The sequence below is a fragment of the Scyliorhinus canicula genome, chromosome 5 (genome assembly GCF_902713615.1).
Source record: "Scyliorhinus canicula chromosome 5, sScyCan1.1, whole genome shotgun sequence".
Taxonomy (NCBI): Eukaryota; Metazoa; Chordata; class Chondrichthyes; order Carcharhiniformes; family Scyliorhinidae; genus Scyliorhinus; species Scyliorhinus canicula.
In genome coordinates, this window is record NC_052150.1 from 218,451,153 (window position 1) to 218,466,216 (window position 15,064).

The 15,064-nt window shown below is 49.2% G+C and overlaps 1 protein-coding gene across 6 annotated transcripts in view; it reads right to left on the bottom strand.

Annotated features, from left to right (window-relative positions):
• The window catches only part of zbtb47b (zinc finger and BTB domain containing 47b), a 311,756-nt gene that overhangs the window by 152,284 nt on the left and 144,408 nt on the right, over window positions 1-15,064 (bottom strand). Inside the window, exon 2 of one of the 6 annotated variants that reach the window (XM_038798526.1) lies at window positions 3,300-3,513. The exons of the other annotated variants lie outside the window; for them this stretch is intronic. The gene's annotated coding sequence lies outside the window, so the exon portion shown is untranslated. The remainder of the gene's footprint in view (window positions 1-3,299; window positions 3,514-15,064) is intronic. 6 annotated transcript variants of the gene reach the window in all.

Here is a 15,064-nt window from a genome sequence, read left to right on the forward strand (position 1 = left end):
ACCCCACTTATGCCCTCCAGCTCAACACATCAATTAGCACTGTGAGCCTTAATGGCCCCTTTTACCCTTAATGCACTTGTAAAACTTCGAATTTTCCTTTATTTTACCTGCCAGCAACCTTTCATATCCATTTTTGGTTTCCTAACTTCTTTTTTAAATTCCCTCCTGCACATTCTAAGCCTCTAGGGCGTCCGCTGTGAGCCCCCGATATCTGCCATTGGCCTCCCTTGTTACTTTTATCCAATGCTGTATAGCCCTAAACATCTTGGTTCCACCGTATTTGTTGCTTCCACCCTTTTTCTTGATTGGAACATGTTGGTCCTGCACTCTCCCCATTTCCTTCTTGAATGCTTCCCACTGTTAGTCGACTCTGGCTAAATCATATCTGATCTTATTAAAATCAGTATCCAGAATGGTATATGTTAGAAAGGGGTGGCCACAGGGGCAGACCTTCCTCTTCTCTGCCTGGTGGTCATCAATGCCCTTTCTGTCTGTTCAATCTTCACCTGTGATGCGACCAGCTCGCTGGACATACTATCTTCAATGCTCCAGTGAATACACCCTCCACTCCAGCTCTGAAATGTGGTTAGCCAGTAGCTGCAGTTGGACACACATCCTGCACATTTCGTCACCAGAGACAACAGAAGCGTCCATGATTTACCACATAGCATATGAGGAGCATATCACGAGAGCAAGCTCTCCTGCCATGACTACCTTTAAGCCGCTTATTTACTCTTTATTAACAAAACTTATGCTCACATAATGCTATTAACTTACCTCCCTTACCCCATTTTGTTTACTTGCATTAATTCAATAATTCAATATAATAACTGTCTTTCACTTATTTTTGTTTCTCAGTTATTCCCTTCTTCTAAAAAAAAATGTTTTAAACCTCAACTGTTTCTCTGCGACACTGACTGAGAGGACACTGTTCCCAGGCCATTTCACTGTGATGCTGACTGAGAGGACACTGTTCCCAGACCATTTCACTGTGATGCTGAGAGGACACTGCTCCCAGGCCATTTCACTGTGATGCTGAGTGAGAGGACACCGTACCCAGACCATTTCACTGTGATGCTGACTGAGAGGACACTGTTCCCAGACCATTTCACTGTGATGCTGAGTGAGAGGACACCGTACCCAGACCATTTCACTGTGATGCTGATCGAGAGGACACTGTTCCCAGACCATTTCACTGTGATGCTGACTGAGAGGACACCGTACCCAGACCATTTCACTGTGATGCTGACTGAGAGGACACTGTTCCCAGACCATTTCACTGTGATGCTGAGTGAGAGGACACCGTACCCAGACCATTTCACTGTGATGCTGATCGAGAGGACACTGTTCCCAGACCATTTCACTGTGATGCTGAGAGGACACCGTACCCAGACCATTTCACTGTGATGCTGAGAGGACACCGTACCCAGACCATTTCACTGTGATGCTGACTGAGAGGACACCGTACCCAGACCATTTCACTGTGATGCTGACTGAGAGGACACCGTGCCCAGACCATTTCACTGTGATGCTGATCGAGAGGACACTGTTCCCAGACCATTTCACTGTGATGCTGAGTGAGAGGACACCGTACCCAGACCATTTCACTGTGACGCTGATCGAGGGGACACCGTACCCAGACCATTTCACTGTGACACTGATCGAGGGGACACCGTACCCAGACCATTTCACTGTGACGCTGATCGAGAGGACACTGTTCCCAGACCATTTCACTGTGATGCTGAGCGGACACTGTTCCCAGACCATTTCACTGTGATGCTGAGTGAGAGGACACCGTACCCAGACCATTTCACTGTGATGCTGAGAGGACACTGTTCCCAGACCATTTCACTGTGATGCTGAGAGGACACCGTACCCAGGCCATTTCACTGTGATGCTGAGTGAGAGGACACCGTACCCAGACCATTTCACTGTGATGCTGAGAGGACTCTGTTCCCAGACCATTTCACTGTGACGCTGATCGAGAGGACACCGTACCCAGACCATTTCACTGTGATGCTGAGAGGACACTGTTCCCAGACCATTTCACTGTGATGCTGAGTGAGAGGACACCGTACCCAGACCATTTCACTGTGACGCTGATCGAGAGGACACTGTTCCCAGACCATTTCACTGTGATGCTGAGAGGACACTGCTCCCAGGCCATTTCACTGTGATGCTGAGAGGACACTGTTCCCAGACCATTTCACTGTGATGCTGACTGAGAGGACACTGTTCCCAGACCATTTCACTGTGATGCTGAGAGGACACCGTGCCCAGACCATTTCACTGTGATGCTGAGAGGACACTGTTCCCAGACCATTTCACTGTGACGCTGACTGAGAGGACACTGTTCCCAGACCATTTCACTGTGATGCTGACTGAGAGGACACTGTTCCCAGACCATTTCACTGTGATGCTGAGAGGACACCGTGCCCAGACCATTTCACTGTGATGCTGAGAGGACACTGTTCCCAGACCATTTCACTGTGACGCTGACTGAGAGGACACTGTTCCCAGACCATTTCACTGTGATGCTGACTGAGAGGACACTGTTCCCAGACCATTTCACTGTGATGCTGAGAGGACACCGTGCCCAGACCATTTCACTGTGATGCTGAGAGGACACTGTTCCCAGACCATTTCACTGTGACGCTGACTGAGAGGACACTGTTCCCAGACCATTTCACTGTGATGCTGACTGAGAGGACACCGTACCCAAACCATTCACTGTGATGTTGAGTGAGAGGACACCGTACCCAGACCATTTCACTGTGATGCTGAGAGGACACCGTACCCAGACCATTTCACTGTGATGCTGACCGAGATGACACCGTACCCAGACCTCTTAATTGCGACACTGACTGGAGGCAGTCAGAGGAGATTTACCAGGCTAATTGCTGGGATGAGACGGCTGTCCTATCAAGAGAGACAAATTAGTCTGGGTCTGTGTTACTTGGAGTTTAGAAGAGTGAGGGATGACCGTATTCAAACATCGAAGATCCTGAGGGAGCTCGACATAGTAGGTGGTGAGATGTTTTCATTAGGGGGAGTGTGTCTTGAACAAGGGGACTGGCTACAAGAAAACGGAGGTGTGTAGAAATTTCTTCTCCCAGAAGGTGATGAATCTCTGGAATTCTCTGCCCCAGAGTATGACGGAGTCTGGAACATTAGAAGTATTTAAAGTGGACGCGGATAAATATTTGATAGATCGAGGAATAGTGTCTCAAATACAGCTGTCCAAAACCTTTTAGCCCATGCATCAATTTTAACTAAGTAAACAAAAAAAAAAAACTTACCTGGGCAATTCTGCTATCCGCTGAATTGGCGTGATGTGGAGCCTGACTACTATTTCCTTCGCCGCTTACACGCCAGTCTATTCCCGCGCTCCATGTGACCCTTGACCCCTATTACACGACCCGGCTTGACCTGAATCGCCTGACCCGAAATCCAGCAAGATCTGAAAATCGGCATGGCCTCGGTCCCGAGGTTGCCGGTTTCGAGACACTGTACCTGTGTAACAAAGATACACATCTCTTACAATTTAACACCCTCTTCTGAGGCTACCCTTTTCTCATTTTTTTAAAACTACGATCTGTGTTCCCCTCCACTCCCTCGACAAAAGCAGTCTCATCATTAACATCTACTTAAGGATTAATTGGGATAAGTCCAGGTCCGTGTAAACAATGTTGTCACTGAAGTCAGAATTATGACAACTGGCTAAATAATGAGTTACCTGGGCTTCCGGTTGCGGTGATGTGGAGCTAAGCCGCACGTTCGGCAGCTCCCGCTATCAAAGAACTTTCGGGCCTATTTTAGGGTCCCAAACGGCGCTGTTTCGACGATTCCCGGTGGGGGAAGGTGCTTGGAGGAACATTCCCAGGAATTGGTGGCAGTGGGCGCAGGAGCAGCAAGCTGCTCTTCTGCGCTGTATTGCGGAGCTGAAGGCGACTACCAGCAAGCTGCTCAAGACCCAGACAGCCCAGGGGGCAGCCATTCAGGAGTTGCAGCAGCAGGCCGCTGATCGGGAGGAGGAGGCCGTGGACCTCGTGGGGAAGGTGGAGATGCACGAGGCACTTCACAAAAAGTGGCAAGACCGCTTGGAGGAGCTGGACTTTCGCACGAGGTGGAAGAATTTGAGGATCCTGGGCCTTGCGGAGGGGCTGGAGGGGTCGGATCTACCGTCCTATGTGGCCACGATGCTGAATTCGTTGGTGGGGGAGGGGGCCTTCCATCTGCCCCTGGCGCTTGAGGGAGCCCACAGAGTGCTGGCCAGGAGGCCCAAGGCGAATGAACCCCTGCGGGCGGTGCTGGTGTGGTTTCATCGGTTCAGAGACCGGGAGTGTGCGCTGCAAATGTGTTGAGAGGAGCAGAAAAGGGGAGAACTCGGTAGTGCGAATCTACCAGGACTGGAGTGCGGAGGTGGCTAAGCGGCGGGCCGGGTTTAACCGGACGAAGGCGGTGCTGCACAACAAGCAGGTTAAATTTGGAATGCTGCAGCCTGCGCGTCTGTGCGTAACAGATAAGGACCGGCACTACAACTTCGAGTCCCCGGAGGAGGCGTGGGCCTTTGTGCAGGCAGAGAAGCTGGACTCGAACTAGGGTTTGGGGGCTGCGGGGTCTTGTGTACTACGGTTGCTGCTGTTTTTGCTGTTGCTGTTGTTGTAATTTTGATACGTTTTTCCTATGCTGGTTCTTGCTCTGTTTCTGGGTGGTTCTGTTGGGTATGGTTTTGTGTTATGTGGGGGATATTGCAGGTTTGTTTTTTTTCTGTACGGGGCTGGGGTGGAGCTGGAATTTGGGAGCTGCGTCAGAAGGGTGGGGTGGGGCAGTGTGAAAGAGCGGGCTCTCCTTTGGTTTCCCACGCTGCGGGGCAGGAGCTGGCGGTGGGGGCGTGGCCTCTACTGGTTTTTTCCCGCGCTGGAGCGGTGCCAAGGAGGAGTGGCAGGAGGGGGGATGAACCCATGTCGGGAGGGGTCGGGTTTTGGTGGGAGTTGCCGGGGTCAGCAGAAGTCAGCTGACTCACGGAAGTACCATGGAGGGTGCGTCGCGGCTAGGAGGGGTCCTAGCCTGGGGGGGGGGGGGGGGGGGGGGGGGGTGCCCTCTGATCCGGCTGATTACCTGGAACGTGAGGGGGCTGAATGGGCCGGTTAAGAGGGCTAGGGTATTTTCTCATTTGAAGGGGCTGAAGGCGGACATGGCTATGCTCCAGGAGACCCACCTGAAGGTGGCGGACCAGGTTCGTCTGAGGAAGGGGTGGGTGGAACAGGTTTTCCATTCAGGATTAAATGCGAAGAACCGGGGGGTGGCGATTCTGGTGGGGAAGAGGGTGGCGTTCGAGGCGTCTGAGGCGGTGGCGGACAAGGAGGGCAGCTATATTATGGTGAAGGGTAGGCTGCAGGGAGAGAAGGTGGTGCTGGTAAACGTGTATGCCCCGAATTGGGATGACGCTGGCTTTATGAGGCGTATGTTGGGCCGCATTCCGGACCTGGAGGCGGGGGGCCTGATCATGGGGGGAGACTTTAACACGGTGCTGGATCCCCCACTAGACTGGTCCAGTTCAAGGATGGGCAGGAGGCCGGCGGCGGCCAAGGTGCTGAGGGGGTTTATGGACCAGATGGGAGGGGTGGATCCCTGGAGGTTTGGGAGGCCAAGGGCGCGGGAGTATTCCTTTATCTCCCATGTGCATAGGGTTTACTCCAGAATATATTTTTTCGTTCTGAGCAGGGGATTGATCCCGAGGGTGGAGAATGCCGTGTATTCGGCCATAGCAATTTCAGACCATGCTCCGCACTGGGTCGATCTGGAGATGGGGGAGGTGCGGGACCAGCGCCCACTGTGGCGTCTGGACGTGGGGTTGCTGGCTGATGAGGTGGTGTGTAGGAGGGTCCGGGGAAGTATTGAGGGGTACCTTGAGGCCAACGATACAGGGGAGGTCCGGGTGGGGATGGTTTGGGAGGCTCTGAAGGCAGTGATCCAGCGGGAGCTGATTTCCATCCGGGCCCATAGGGAAAGGAGGGAGAGGGAGAGACTGGTGGGGGAGCTCCTAGATGTGGATAGGAGGTACGCGGAGGTCCCGGAGGAGGGATTGTTGGGGGAACAGCGTAGCTTGCAGGCCAAGTTCGACTTGCTGACCACCAGAAAGGTGGAGACACAGTGGAGGAAGGCGCAAGGCGCGGTTTATGAGTATGGGGAGAAGGCGAGCAGGATGCTGGCGCATCAGCTCCGCAGGCGGGATGCGGCTAGGGAAATTGGTGGAGTGATGGATAAGGGTGGGAATGTGGTGCGGAAGGGGGCAGAGGTGAACGGGGTCTTAAGGGACTTTTACGAGGAACTGTACCGGTCGGAGCCACTGGTGGGGGGAGGGGGGGATGGAGAGCTTTATGAACAGGCTACGTTTCCGAAAGGTGCAGGAGGAGCAGGTGGAGGGGCTGGGGGCGCCGAGTGAGTTGGAGGAGCTAGTCAGAGGGATTGGTCAAATGCAGTCAGGGAGGGCGCCGGGGCCGGATGGGTTCCCGGTGGAATTTTATAAAAAGTATGCGGACCTGGTGGGCCCCCTGTTGGTGCGAGCCTTCAATGAGGCATGGGAGGGGGGGGGCTTTGCCCCCGACGATGTCACGGGCGCTGATTTCTTTGATCCTGAAGCGGGATAAGGACCCCCTGCAGTGTGGATCATACAGGTCAATCTCGCTCCTCAATGTGGATGCTAAGTTGCTGGCGAAGATCCTGGCCACCAGGATAGAGGACTGTGTGCCAGGGGTGATACATGAGGATCAGACAGGATTTGTCAAGGGAAGACAGCTTAACACGAATGTGCGGAGGTTGTTAAATGTTATTATGATGCCGGCGGTTGAGGGGGAGGCAGAGATAGTGGTGGCACTAGATGCAGAGAAGGCCTTTGATAGAGTTGAGTGGGGGTACCTGTGGGAGGTGCTGGAGAGGTTTGGATTTGGGAGGGGTTCATCAAATGGGTGAGGTTGCTTTATGAGGCCCCGATGGCGAGTGTAGTTACTAATGGAAGGAGGTCAGAGTACTCAGACTCTACCGTGGGACCAGGCAGGGGTGCCCCCTGTCCCCCTTGCTTTTTGCACTGGCAATTGAACCTCTGGCTATGGCGTTGAGGGAGTTGGGGAGGTGGAGGGGTCCGGTACGGGGTGGGGAGGAACATCGGGTATCGCTGTATGTGGACGACCTGCTGCTGTATGTGGCGGACCCAGTGGGGGGAATGCCGGGGGTGATGGAGCTGTTGGCTGAGTTTGGGGGATTCTCGGGCTATAAGCTGAATCTGGGTAAGAGCGAGGTGTTTGTAGTGCACCCAGGTGATAAGGAGGGGGGAATTGGTAGGCTCCCGTTTAAGAGGGCAGTGAAGAGTTTTAGATACCTGGGGGTGCAGGTGGCCAGGAGTTGGGGGTCTCCACAAGCTTAATTTTACCAGGCTTGTGGAGCAGATGGAGGAGGAATTTAAAAGGTGGGACATGGTGCCGCTTTCACTGGCGGGTAGAGTGCAGTCCGTCAAAATGACGGTGCTCCCGAGGTTCTTGTTCCTTTTTCAGTGCCTGCCCATTCTTATCCCTAGGGCCGTTTTTAGGAGGGTGACTAGCAGCATCATGAGCTTTGTTTGGGCGCATGGGACCCCGAGGGTGAAGAGGGTCTTCTTGGAGCGGGGTTGAGATGGTGGGGGGCTGGCGTTACCCAACCTCTCGGGATATTATTGGGCGGCCAATGTGTCGATGGTGCGCAAGTGGGTGATGGAGGGAGAGGGGGCAGCATGGAAAAGGTTGGAGATGGTGTCCTGTGGAGGCACAAGCCTGGGGGGCCCTGGTATCGGCTCCATTGCCGCTCCCTCCTACGAGGTATACCACGAGTCCGGTGGTGGTGGCTACCCTCAAGATTTGGGGACAGTGGAGGCGACATAGGGGGGAACTCGATGGAGGCTCCGCTAAGGGAGAACCATCGGTTCGGCCCGGGGAACATCGATGGGGGGTCCTGGGGTGGCACAGAGCGGGCATCAGAAAGCTGAGGGACCGGTTCATTGACGGGAGGTTTGCGAGCCTGGGAAAGTTGGAGGAGAAATTTGAGCTCCCCTCGGGGAACATGTTCAGGTATCTGCAGGTAAAGGTGTTTGCTAGGCGGCAGGTGGAAGGATTCCCTTTGCTGCCCGTGAGGGGGGTGAGGGACATGGTGCTTTCGGGGGTCTGGGTCGGGGATGGGAAGGTATCTGATATCTACAAGGTAATGCAGGAGGTGGAGGAGGGGTCAGTAGAGGAGCTAAAGGCCAAGTGGGAGGGGGAGCAGATCGAGGATGGGACAGGGCGGATGCCCTGGAGAGGGTTAACTCTTCCTCCTCATGTGCGCGGCTTAGCCTCATCCAATTCAAGGTGCTGCACCGGGCCCATATGTCCAGGACTAGGATGAGTAGGTTCTTTGGGGGCGAAGACAAGTGTGTCAGGTGTTCGGGAGTCCAGCGAATCATGCCCATATGTTCTGGGCATGCCCGGCACTGGAGGAGTTCTGGAAGGGGGCGGCGAGGACGGTGTCGAGGGTGGTAGGATCCAGTGCCAAGCCAGGTTGGGGACTCGTGATTTTTGGGGTTGCAGTGGGGCCAGGAGTGCAGGAGGCGAGAGAGGCCGATGTTTTGGCCTTTGCGTCCCTAGTAGCCCTGCGGAGGATCTTGCTACAGTGGAAGGATGCGAGACCCCCAAGCGTGGAGACCTGGATCAATTACATGGCGAGTTTTATTAAGCTGGAGGTGGTCAAATTCGCCCCGAGAGGATCGGTACAAGGGTTCTATAGGCGGTGGCAGCCTTTCCTCGACTTTCTGGCTCAGCAATAGGGAACTAGGTCAGCAGCAGCAGCAACCCGGGGGGAGGGGGGGTTGACTATGTTTATTTAATTTAATTTATTTTCAAGTTCTCTTGTTGTTTACCGGGTTTGGGGGGGCTCAATATATGCGTTGCTACGGTCTTGGGGGTGTTATGCGTATTAAACCCCCAAAGCTACTAAAAAAGCTATAAAGAAGAGTGAGATAGAGTATGAGAGTAAACTTGCTCAGAATATAAAAACAGACAGCAAAAGTTTTTACAAATATATAAAACAAAAAAGAGTGGCTAAGGTCCTTTAGAGGATGAGAAGGGAGTTTTAATAATGGGAGATGAGGAAATGGCTGAGGAACTGAACAGGTTTTTTGGGTCGGTCTTCACAGTGGAAGACACAAATAAAATGCCAGCAACTGATAGAAATGAGGCTATGGCAGGTGAGGACCTTGAGAGGATTGTTATCACTAAGGAGGTAGTGATGGGATAGCTAATGGGGCTAAAGATAGACAAGTCTCCTGGCCCTGATGGAATGCATCCCAGAGTGCTAAAAGAAATGGCTAGGGAAATTGCAGATGCACTAATGATGATTTACAAAAATTCACTAGACTCTGGGGTGGTCCCGGTGGATTGGAAATTAGCAAATGTGACGCCACTGTTTAAAAAAGGAGGTAGGCAGAGAGCAGGAAATTATAGGCCAGTGAGCTTAACTTCAGTAGTAGGGAAGATGCTGGAATCTATCATCAAGGAAGAAATAGCGAGGCAATTGGATAGAAATTGTCCCATTGGGCAGACGCAGCATGGGTTCATAAAGGGCAGGTCGTGCCTAACTAATTTAGTGGAATTTTTTGAGGACATTACCAGTGCAGTAGATAACGGGGAGCCAATGGATGTGGTATATCTGGATTTCCAGAAAGCCTTTGACAAGGTGCCACACAAAAGGTTTCTGCATCAGATAAAGATGCATGCATTAAGGGTAAAGTAGTAGCATGGATAGAGGATTGGTTAATTAATAGAAAGCAAAGAGTGGGGATTAATGGGTGTTTCTCTGGTTGGCAATCAGTAGCTAGTTGTGTCCCTCAGGGATCCGTGTTGGGCCCACAATTGTTCACAATTTACATAGATGATTTGGAGTTGGGGACCAAGGGCAATGTGTCCAAGTTTGCAGATGACACTAAGATGAGTGGTAAAGCGAAAAGTGCAGAGGATACTGGAAGTCTGCAGAGGGATTTGGATAGGTTAAGTGAATGGGCTAGGGTCTGGCAGATGGAATACAATGTTGACAAATGTTAGGTTATCCATTTTGGTAGGAATAACAGCAAACGGGATTATTATTTAAACGATAAAATATTAAAGCATGCCTCTGTGCAGAGAGACCTGGGTGTGCTAGTGCATGAGTCACAGAAAGTTGGTTTACAAGTGCAACAGGTGATTAAGAAGGCAAATGGAATGTTGTCCTTCATTGCTAGAGGGATGGAGTTTAAGACTAGGGAGGTTATGCTGCAATTGTATAAGGTGTTAGTGAGGCCACACCTGGAATATTGTGTTCAGTTTTGGTCTCCTTACTTGAGAAAGGACATACTGGCACTGGAGGGTGTGCAGAGGAGATTCACTAGGTTAATCCCAGAGCTGAAGGGGTTGGATTATGAGGAGAGGTTGAGTAGACTGGGACTGCACTCTTTGGAATTTAGAAGAATGAGGGGGGATCTTATAGAAACATTTAAAATTATGAAGGGAGTAGATAGGATAGATGCGGGCAGATTGTTTCCACTGGTGGGTGACAGCAGAACTAGGGGACATAGCCTCAAAATAAGGGGAAGTAGATTTAGGACTGAGTTTAGGAGGAACTTCTTCACCCAAAGGGTTGTGAATCTATGGAATCCCTTGCCCAGTGAAGCAGTTGAGGCTCCTTCATTACATGTTTTTAAGGTAAAGATAGATAGTTTTTTGAAGAATAAAGGGATTAAGGGTTATGGTGTTCGGGCCGGAAAATGGAGCTGAGTCCACAAAAGATCAGCCATGATCTGATTGAATGGCGGAGCAGGCTCGAGGGACCAGATGGCCTACTCCTGCTCTTATGTTCTTATTATGTTCTTATGTTGTTTTATTGTTGTTTGTTGTTATATTTTTTGTAAAAAAATTTCAACAAAAATTATTTTAAAAAATTAAAATAATGAGTTACCTTTAATTGATAACTATTTTAATTAGTGAAGTTATTTTAATTAGTGAAGTAATTAATATTAGTGTAACAACTTTAGCTGTTCTAAATGAGTTGGAGTTTGAGCACTAGCAGTCCTGTATTAAACAAGAACTTTAAGAATGCAGAGAAGCATCAGAAAATGCAGCGCTAAGCCAATGTTTTAAATGTGGTTAAGTATTTTCATCCGCGATGGACAATCTAGCTTCTTGCTGAAAGAGGCCATTTTATAAGCACAGAGTAGGGTTGGCAGTATTTTGGTGAAGTTATTTTGTCGTTTTCTTCATGATCGTTCTTCAAGCGCACAATATGAAAAGATGCTTCATTTTCCAGAGTTTTTTTCAACTTTAAACACTATTTGTTATTTAACAAATATAAAATATATATAATTTCTTACATTCATCACATTCATCATTAATATATAGTTAGAAAAGCAGAGGGTCCTAATACCAACCCCTGGGGATCTCCACTGCAAACCTTCCTCCAGTCTGAGCCCCACACGCAGTCACCACTCTGTTTACAGTCACTGGCTAACTTTGTAGCCCCTGCTGCTACTGTCCCTTTTATTCCGCGGGCTTCAACTCTGGCAATGCATTAAATGGCACGGTAGCACTGTGGTTAGCACTGTTGCTTCACAGCACCAGGGACCCAGGTTAGATTCCCTGCGTGGGTCACTGTCTGTGTGGAGTCTGCACGTTCTCCCCCCTGTCTGCGTGGGTTTCCTCCGGGTGCTCCAGTCTTCTCCCACAAGTCCCGAAAGACTTGCTGTTAGGTGAATTAGACATTCTGAATTCTCTCTCCATGTACCCGAACAGACGCCGGAATATGACAACTCGGGGATTTTCACAGTAACTGCATTGTGGTGTTAATTTAAGCCTAATTATTATTGAATACATGGCAGCATGGTGGCACAGTGGTAAGCACTGTTGCCTCACAGCACCAAGGTCCCAGGTTCGATCCCGGCTCTGGGTCCCTGTCCATGTGGAGTTTGCATATTCTCCCCGTGTTTGCATGGGTTTCGCCCCCACAACCATAAGATGTGCAGGGTAGTGGATTGGCCACACTAAATTGCCTCTTAATTGGAAAAAATTAATTGGGTACTCTAAAAAATTTTTTTAAAGTAATGTAGTATTCAACAGGTCAATCCATAAGAGGGTCCTTTAGGTGTCTGGTAACAGCAGGAAAGAAGCTGTTTTTGAATCTGTTCATGCGCGTTCTCAGACTTTTATATCTCCTGCCCGATGGAAGAAGTTGGAAGAGTGAGTAAACCGGGATTAGATAGATTATGGAATACGTTAAATACTCTTCAGCTAACAGACTCCTGATTCAGTTTGGTAATTATAGCGAGGTTCCTCGAGGTGAATTATTTCAGCTGACGCAGAATCTCTCCACACCACTGTCCGGAGTCTCTCATGAGCTAACTCAAACCAGTTGATAGATTTGGTCTCTAGCAGGCCTTTTTTAAAAAAAATACCGTAGATCTTCCTGGGGCCAATTAACAGTTCAGCAGCAGCAAAACACATTGGTGTTGATTTCTGTACACAACGCCATGTTACAGTTCACAGAAAATCACAGCATAAAATAGACTATTCGGGGCTTTTTGAAAGAGTTATCCAGTTAGTTCCACACCACTGCTTCTTTCCTAGAGTCCTGCATTTTTCAAGTAGATAACCGATTCCCTTTCGAAAGTTGTTCTTAAATCTGTTTCCACCTTCCTGTCAGTTGTGTAATTTCAAGAAGGAATTAGATATTGCTCTTGAGCTAAAGGGGCCAAGGGATATGGAGGGGTGAAGGCAGGATTAGGGGATTGAACTTGATCAGCCACGATCATAATGAATGATGGAGGGGATTCGAAGGGCCGGCCGAATGGCCTCCTCTTGCTTCTATTTTCCATGCATGTCAGGCACTGCATTCCAGATCTTCACATTAAAGCCCCTTTATCTTGCTGACATAAGAAACAAGTAGAAATCTGACAACACCAGGTTAAAGTCCAACAGGTTTGTTTCGAATCACTAGCTTTCGGAGCACAGCTCTTTCCTCAGATGAATGGAGAGGTGGGTTCCAGAAACATATATACAAGATGCAACACAATGCTTTGAATGCGACACTTTGCAGGTTATTAAGTCTACAGGTCCAGGCGGAGCAACTCCATCTGGAACTGTAAAGACTTAATTACCTGCAAAGACTCACATTCAAAGTATCATCTTGCATCATAGATCATAGAATTTACAGTGCAGGAGGAAGCCATTCGGCCCATCGAGTCTGCACCGGCCCTTACAAAGAACACTCTACTCAAGCCTACATATCTACCCGTTCCTTGTAACCACCACTTAACCTTTTTGGACACTAAGGGCAATTTATCATGGTCAATCCACCTAACCTGCACATCTTTGAACTGTGGGAGGAAACCGGAGCACCCGGAGGAAACCCACGCAGACACGGGGAGAACGTGCAGACTCCGCGCAGACAGTTACCCATCCAGGAATCGAACCTGGGACCCTGGAGCTGTGAAGCAACTGTGCTAACTACTATGCTGCATCTTTGACTTTGTCTATATATTTGTTTCTGGAACCCACCTCTTCATTCACCTGAGGAAGGAGCAGTGCTCCGAAAGCTAGTGATTCAAAACAAACCTGTTGGACTTTAACCTGTGCTCACCCCAGTCCAACGCCGGAATCTTCACATCATGAGAAACAAGAGTAGGCCATTTGGACCATTGAGCCTGCTCAGCCATTCAATCGCACCGCGCCTGGTCATCTACCTCAACTTCATCTTCCCTACGACCACCATAATCCCTTAATCTCAAAACATCTATCTCAGCCTTGAAAATACCCAGTGATGGAGCTTTGACAACAGTCTGAGGTAGAAAATTGCAAAGACTCACAATCCTTGAAGTAAAGAAATCTCTTAGAGGTTGGAAATGACTGCTCCGCCATTCTATCATGGCTGATATGTTCCAAGTCCATATGGCACGTGGCTTGGAGGGGAACTTACAAGTTCCTATGCATCTGCTGCCCTTGTTCTAGGCAGTAGAGGTCATGGGTTTGGACGGTGCTGTTGAAAATCTTTGGCACAGTTAAACACAAATCTCTCAACAACCAGGCTACAAATTAAAAAGGTCACAGCATCACATTGCAACCAATGTGTTGGCCCAATAAGAAATTCAGGGGAACATCTTTTCCCACAGAGTAACTGGAATGGAAAACTCACTACCACAAAAGCAGAGGCATGTAAGTGGGAGTTTGGCGAGTACACACGAGAAAGGAATAAACAGAGTTAGATGAGTGCGTTGGAAGGACGGTCAGGTGGAGCACAAACACCAAATCGATTAATTGGACTGCGTGGCCATGTTCCTGTGCTGCACATTTATTTAATTCAAAGATGCCAACTCAGAAAGCAGAACGCAAACCTGATGGAATATTTACTTCAGCCAACAATTATTTGTCTTTATATAGCACCTATAACTGAATAACACACCCCAAGGGCCTTTACAGAAACATTATATAAAATAATTTGTCACCAAGCCGCAGAGGGAGATAGTAAGGCAGTTGACTAAATGCTTGGCTAGAGGTACGTTTCCAGAGTTCCAAGCCTTGGCAACTGAAGGCACAGTCCCAACCAGGACGGAACAAATTTCAAATATAATGATTTTTGGGTAGGGAACAATTGTTTTTAACACCTTACAAAAAGTTTCAAACGTTGATTTAATAAAAAATTAATTCCACCTGTAACAGACTGAAATTTGCACAAACAGGCCAACTAGACGCATGGAGAGATTATGCCTTGTTTTGGGGCATGGGTCATGGAAGGATGGAGGTGAGGGCAGGTTGGATAGAGTGGGAGAAAGTGAAAAAAAAATTGGTAATTTCTTGAATAGCTTATAAAACCTGGAGCAAAACTGTAATTGGCTTCTATGTTTGTTGCTTTAAGTTCAGTCACACGCTGATGAATTTTTGTGATCACAGGTCTCTTTTTGTTGAGGGTTTCAGTTGTTGAAATGGAGAAAAAATAGGTTTTGCTCCAAAATGGTCCATGATGATCCAATTATGGATTA